This window comes from Chinchilla lanigera, unplaced genomic scaffold, assembly GCF_000276665.1.
Source record: "Chinchilla lanigera isolate Chin_1 unplaced genomic scaffold, ChiLan1.0 scaffold00155, whole genome shotgun sequence".
Lineage (NCBI taxonomy): Eukaryota > Metazoa > Chordata > Mammalia > Rodentia > Chinchillidae > Chinchilla > Chinchilla lanigera.
The window spans coordinates 54,281-61,526 of record NW_004955556.1 but is presented as its reverse complement, the minus strand read 5'-3'; the positions used below and the strand labels follow the sequence as shown (position 1 = coordinate 61,526).

At 41.3% G+C, this 7,246-nt stretch overlaps 1 long non-coding RNA gene across 2 annotated transcripts in view; it reads left to right on the top strand.

The window, feature by feature from the left end:
- The first annotated feature begins 2,206 nt into the window (after positions 1-2,206).
- LOC102022864 overlaps positions 2,207-7,246 on the top strand; it is a 15,742-nt gene continuing 10,702 nt past the window's right edge. For both annotated transcript variants that reach the window (XR_001232316.1, XR_264973.2), the window contains exons 1-2: positions 2,207-2,496; positions 4,558-4,696. This is a non-coding gene — a long non-coding RNA (uncharacterized LOC102022864). The remainder of the gene's footprint in view (positions 2,497-4,557; positions 4,697-7,246) is intronic.

The window sequence follows — 7,246 nt, the reverse complement described above, 5'->3', positions numbered from 1 at the left end:
TTTTTTGGTTTTTCTCCGGTACCGGGAACCGAACTCACGACCTTGCGCTTGCCAGGCAGGCACTTTTGCCGCTGAGCTAAATCCCCAGCCCCAAGAACTGCTACTTATTGAGTGATTTCTTGTGTGTTTCTGGTTTTTGATTTTTCTTTTTCTGTATAGAAACACTTGTGCTTTGTTCTGCATGCATTTTCTTGTTTAATTTTTACAGTGCTCCTGTCACAAGGTAAAATACTTTACCCTCATTTTATAGATGAAGGCAAGGAAGTAAAATTAAATATTTTGCGCTTGTGGCCATAACCGCCATAGGGATTCATTTAGCAGGCTCAGGATCAGTACTCATTTCTGGTCCTTCCTCGCTACATATGCACATGACTTCAGGCATTAGCTCTACTGTGCTGATCTCTCCTCTGTATCCAGTGTCAACAGCTGCTGCAGCAGGCAAGGGTGGTGGGTAACCCTTGCCTGACCAAGTCCCGGGAGTTATGAACACATTTCCTGAAACCCTTTTGAACCCCATGGGCTCCTAATGCCTGAGTTCTGACTCTATGAAGACAGACCATGTAAAATGGAACTTTCTCCAGGAAGAGACTTGGCCTTGTGACTCACTGGGTAACCACTGCGGCTCAATGTCATTGTTACTGCTATGATCTGACATCATATATTTCTTACAAAATCTCAAATGGTGACAAGTGGTGTCACCAAGTAACATCACACCCACAAAGAGAAACATGCAGAAAGGACGGGAGTGTTCCACAATGAAAGAACATCTCAGGGAATCTGGAATAACCACTTTCTTCCATCTTCTGTGTGCCCTCTTTTCCACAATGTCTACCCATCTTGCAGGGAACATGACCACATTTCCACGGACTGTAGCATCCTACATATGTGTGAAAGCACAATCTACAAGGTCTCAGATGCTTCTAAAAATGCAATAGAACTTTATATTTATGCTTAAGCTTTTGATACTTGGAGGACTTATTACGGTTAGAAAGGCAGACTCCCAGAGAGGATTATGATATGTTCTTTAAAGTCATACTAGTGTATTGAATTCCCAGCGTTTCACTAAAACACATGACATCAGGCAAATTACTGCTGTCTATATCCTCAGTTTGTTTTGCAAAATAGCAATGAAAATAAATCTCCCTCCTCTCCCATAGTTGTTATAACATTCAATATAATTCAGGCTTTACGTACAAGGATTGCACAATAATGTTTATTTTTTTGTTAGTGTTTAGTGAATATTACTTATTATTACTTAGCGACACTTTGGGGACAAGGAAATTCTAATTATCCCAAATATTCCCCATTGGATTCATTTATTAAAAATGAAAGTTGTATTTAACAATGAGAAGATTCTAAGTGAATTTATACAAGGTTGTTAATCGAGTTATTTGCAAAATAATTCTCGCCCTTGGTGGTCCTGGTGGAAGTGGTACATGCTGACCTTTGGCTTTGGATTTGATGTGTGGTGTCACTTCAGTGGAGATCATCAGAAATCATCTCCTGTGACACCTGCACGTAGTGTGTCCCATGCTATCACTTGTGCTGCTGATACTCATGACCTGTGCCTATAGCACATCAGCACCCCTCTCTGCTACAGCTACCTCATACTGCGGCTCAAGAGCGCCCTCCACCGGGCCTGGTTGTTTTTTGTGTGTGCAGAGGTTTCCCGTCTGCTGTGATAGGAAGAGTGCCTCATAGCTCGAGGCACAAGAATGGTTTCCACAGTTTCCAGTTCCCAGTAGCATCTGCTGAGGGTCTATCAGCCTTGTAGAGCTCGGGTTCCTGAAGGCCACGTGTGCATTATTCTGTCAGTGTTGACTCTGCGACTTCAAGCTGTCCACAGATACTGTCCGCAGTGCCTGAGCCCCGTCCATCCATGGTCCGCGCATCCCTTCCAGGTGTCCAGGTAGTCACAGTCTTGGTGGGAACAGCTCCTGCTTCTGCTCAGGGCCTCAGTGACCATGGACCACGTCACCCTGGAAGCCTCTGACATACCTACCCTGATATGGCCTGAGCTATCCTTTGTTTTTCATAGCAGATATAATAAATTAAAAAGATCAACACAATTCTTTGGGCCACTTGGACTTCAATTCGATTAAACTGAATTGACAACTAGGGTACTGCAACTGGGTGCGAAGGGAGCATGCGCGCAGGAGGGTTACAGGGAGAGCCTGCGCATTGAGAACTAGTGCATGCGCTTTGGGAGGGGCCACTCTGGGCTGTTGGGAACCCCCTCCCACTTAACGGTGGCCCAAGGGCAGTTGACGAATCCTGAGGCTGTGCCCAGGAGAGACCCACAGCCTCAGAACAGGGACTGTGAGGAAATGGATGAGCTTAGGAGGAAGAAGCCCAGAGAGGCAAATCCAGAACTGTGCTGGGACCCCCGCGCCTGTGGAGCGCAAGTGGAAGCAGCTGCGCGTGGAGGAGGAGCTGGGTGCCCTTAATGGAGAAGGCGAGCTCCCAGGACTAAGCAGGACTCAACGCTGGGCCTTGGTGAGCAGTCTGGAGGGCGCCTCATGCTGGTGCCTCAGCTCCACCAGCTCAGCCCTGTCTGCCCCATCTCCGTGTAGGCCGCAGCGCCCCCTGCAGGCCCGGACTCAGCATGACTATGTCTAAAAAAGTTACCTTAGGGCTGCTAACCTGTTGTATTTTGGCACATTAGCAAAGGCAACATTGGCCACAAGTAACCTGACTGCTGCTACAGCTCCTGCCAACACAGGCAGCAACTCCAGCACTCTGAGTTCTCAGAGCACACACCCTCTACCTCCACAGTGAGCCTTGCATGGACTGAGAATCTGTAAGTACAAGGTCCCTCAAGTCAGGGGTCAAGAGCCCAGCCAGTGATTGGCACAGCAAGTAGGTTAACATCTTCCCCTTCAAATACCACCCCAGAGGCCACCGTGATGCCTTCCTTGGCTTCAGTGTCCTCCAGAGCAGTGATCATCGCCCAGGATCAAGCTGAAAAGTTAACTACCAGAAAAACATGAGCCCCTCCCATGGTCCAAGGCCTGAGGTGGAAACCACATCTCCCACAACACTCCCAAGCCCTATGTCATCTACCCATGGAGCTGGAGGCAAGTCATTCTGCAGACATCAGAGCATGTACAGACCAAAGCTGCACCTGAAATTGTCCTGCTGGGCCAAAACCTACAAGCTCTGGGTACCCTAAGATGGCAGCTGCAGATATGTGCAAGCCCAGCAGTAAAGACCAGTACCGAGTAGTCATCACTAAACTCTTAACTACAATTTAGGTGAGCAAAATGTTCCTGGTGGCAATGCCTATACTTCGGGCATGCTTTTTGATCACAGTTCTGCTTTTGTTTGCCCTGATATCCTGTGAGAGCTACAAGAAGAAGGAATACACACAAATGGACTATCAATGGCATGTACGCAGTCTCAGAGATGTGAGTGCAGGCTGAGGCTGGCCTGCACTCTGAGGCTGACACCCACAGCTCTAGGCAAGCCCAGACTCTTCCTCTACCTTCCATTTGCCTCTGAGGCCAAACCAAGTGCTTCTAGATCCATGTGGTACAATTTTGGAGACATGCCAGATGCTTAGATACATTTAACTGCTGTGAGATTAATTCCATGATCACGTAAGAGTTGCTACATTTTCATAATTAATTTTGTAGTTGATCATGAGACAAGACAGGGTGACTCTGCCATGGTGTGGGCTGGGGTGGGCAGAGGCCCTGGACCACATAATCCTTAGAATGTCAGACCTTAAGCAGTGTTATAGGAATGACTTCTCCATTTTAAGTCACGATTAGAAAACCTGGCCAGCCAGGTGGGGTGGCTCATACTAGGAAACCCAGCCCTCGGAAGTGTGAAACAAGAAAATCACTGAAGTTTCAGTCCAGCTTAGGACACATAGTGCATTCAGGGCCAGACAAAATTACATAGTGAAACCTATGTGAGAAAAGAAAAAAAATTAAGAATAAATGTTTGTAAAGCATTGAATCACCTTGAAACACTTTAGTCTGAAAATTTTGAAGTTAATAGAAAAATTAAAGCAATACTTCAGTGAAAATGATAAGACATACTTTGTGATCTCACTAATGCAGATAGAGGAGTAACTGGAAATTATGACCTTTCTCATCTTTTTAGAAAATGTATCCTCAAAGTTATAGCTTTTCTTTTTATACAACAGTAAAGAAGAATGAAATCATGTTAGCTTTAGGCAAAGTGGATGGGGCTAGAAACCATCAAGTTAAGTAAAACTGTCCAGACTGAGAAAGGTAAATATCATAGGTTTTCTCTTATTTGTGAAATAAACGTAAATATAGACACATGGAGAGGGATGGCAGGAAAGCAGGAAGTAGACTTTTTGGATCAGGAAGGGCTTCCCTGAGAGGGGAGAGGAGAAGGAAGAGGGGTGGATGGGATTGAAAGAGATCAAGGTAGGTTAAATGCATGTACAAGTGTGCCTAACAAACCACACCTTTCTGTCATATTAACAAGCACTAATAAAAACAACAAGCACTAATTAAAGCACTAATAAAACTTTAATAAAATATTTTAACATTTTATTTGTGCCTTTTTGTTTTTTATAAGGGAACTTCATTATTTTTACTTCAAAGCCATTGTTGAAGTACCTTCACTTTGGGAAGACCTGCGGACGATTATGCAGGACACAGTCACTGAATATCCTGTTGTACTTAATACAGTGAAACCAATCCATCTCTATCCCAAGGTAAGTGATACTTTGAGACAAATAATGATTGTAGTGTGAGTTTTTAATCAGAAGAAGGCACTAAATGATGATAATAGAAACAGGAGAACTTTAAGTTGGCTGATTAATGATGTTCTTATGGTTGAACATAGTTTTAACAGTTCCTTTCTTCATATATGAATGCCCAAATGACTATGTTTATGTGAACTTGGAGACTAAATGTTAATATGGAAGTAATGGCCAACATAATAAGCTGGCTGAATAAGTCACAAACACTGAAGAAGGTTCTCCAAGGGCTGTAGGTCTTGAATAACATGTGAATGGACACAGTGACCCAAATCAGCTGTACTGACAAATCTAGTGGTAGTCAGGGGTAGAGGTTTGATACACAGAAATGGTGAGAAAAGGAGAAAAAAATGATTTATTTAGTCACATACTGCTTGGCCTTAAAATGATTTTTCATGGAAATCTGCAAAGTCTAGTGATTTGAAAGTCACCAACAAAAGCTTAGTTAATTCAATTTGTAGACTGTTAAATACTGAATTTTTCATGGTAAACCCTAATTTTGAGCTTAAATTGAACTCAGAGTACAGGAGAGTCACTGAAAGATACTAATTTTGCAAATTAGTTACAAGTTCTGTATGATTTGTTTTCTCAGCCATAAAAATATTTTTATGTCAACTGCACTGCTGAATTTTGCCTGATAATTCTGAGAAATCATTATAAAACAAATAAGAAGGGCGATACACCCAATGTTATTTGTGGATATTGTAAGATTCTAGCATTGCATAATAATGAACAACTGGATCATATCAGGTAGACTAAACCTGCTCTTTGAGGTCAGAATCTTTATTTTCCTCATTCTAGAGCCTAGAAAACATAAAAAAGAATCCAGTGGCTACTGCAGTGGCTTTGTTTTGGGAATCACCAAATGATTGTGCAAAAAATGACAAACATGGAATTTTTAATTAATTTACAGATTCCATGAGATGATTTCAGTGTTTCAAAAATGCAAAGGGCCAAATATAATTAAAAATGTTTGAAAAAGGTAAAACTTGCTTTATCAATTACTGTTGTATCATAATGCTAATGTACATAAGACAGCCTGCTAGGCAGATCATGGGAATGGTGTGGAGGCGAGTGCGATAGTGGACATTTAAAGAAACATAGTGTGAGACAGATCAAATCCTGCACCCAGCTGTGTGAGGACAAACTTTTCAGTAAAAAGTGCCCGACGTATATACTGATGGTTACACTGGTCATCTCCGAATGTGGGTATTGGCTGTCGGAGGAGTACCCAGTGGGGACTCAGGGTGTGATCACTTCTGCAATATTGCAGTTATGATTACCTGAGAGGTCATGCCCTCTCTAAATTGCTTACACAGTTGTGCAGTATTGGATACATTACTGGTGTCTAGTCTTTAAGAAGAAAGTGTGCATGTAACCAGTAGGAGCTATAAAAATGTCACCAATAGCAAGATGATACTGAAAAGTAATGAATATGAAAAACAAAAGAATAGCAATTTGGGTCACTACCTTGAATGTATGCACTATTTCTGTCCTTGGGTGACCAACCAGAAACTGTTAATGTGCACATTTAGCTTGATTAAAATGAATCTGTATCTTTTCCCTTCCTCTGATAAATACACAGAAATGTGGAAAACTCTCTTAAAACACCTCTCATATCTTGCATGGTAGTGCCATAGTCAGGATTCCTGTTGTCTCTCCACAGCCCCCCTGTTGTTATCACTGACTTTGGCGGCTGCCAGATGTTTCAGTTTGTCCACATGTTCACAGTTCCTATGTGCACTTGCTTACCACACCTTCCTTCTTTCAGTGTGTTCCTTTCTGAGGTGCTATTTTTTCCCTTCTATTTTATTAGGAAATATTTTACATATATTATAAAATTTATATTATATCATATGTACAATTTATATGCTTGTACATTAGTTAAGATAGTTTTGTAGCTATCTTTTTCATTGAAAAGAATGCCTTGTGCTAATATTGTGTTAGAAAAAATATCACTCCTGCCTTATACTCTGATTAACTGTTATGAAGACAACAGTATGCAATGTGTGAACTATTGTAACTTTCCCACTAACCTGTTGTGAAACTCAGTTTCATTGTTTATCTTTTTTCTCTTTAAAGTAAGAACAACTTTTTAAAAGATGAAAACATTAACTACATGGGTACTTCTGTTTTTTTTTTTAATTTTATAAATGAAAGAAGGAAAATGTTAACAAACAGACAACCATTTACAAAATAGCAAAAGAACAATACAAACAATACAGACTTACAAACAAAGTGGTAGGAAATTAACAATGCTTGTTGTATTACGTACTGATATCTTCAAAGTGGTTTCTCAGGAAAACAGAGACATGCAATACTGATCAATCAAGGAATCATTAACTTTTTCTTTCAGCAAAGAAATAGAAGACAGTACTCCAACTATGTTAACTATCCTGTGTGTGTGTGTGTGTATATATATATATATACATATATATATACATTCCAAATTTCTCCTTTTTTCCTTCTCTTTTCCCACATCCCAGTTGTCCTTTACCCTTGAAC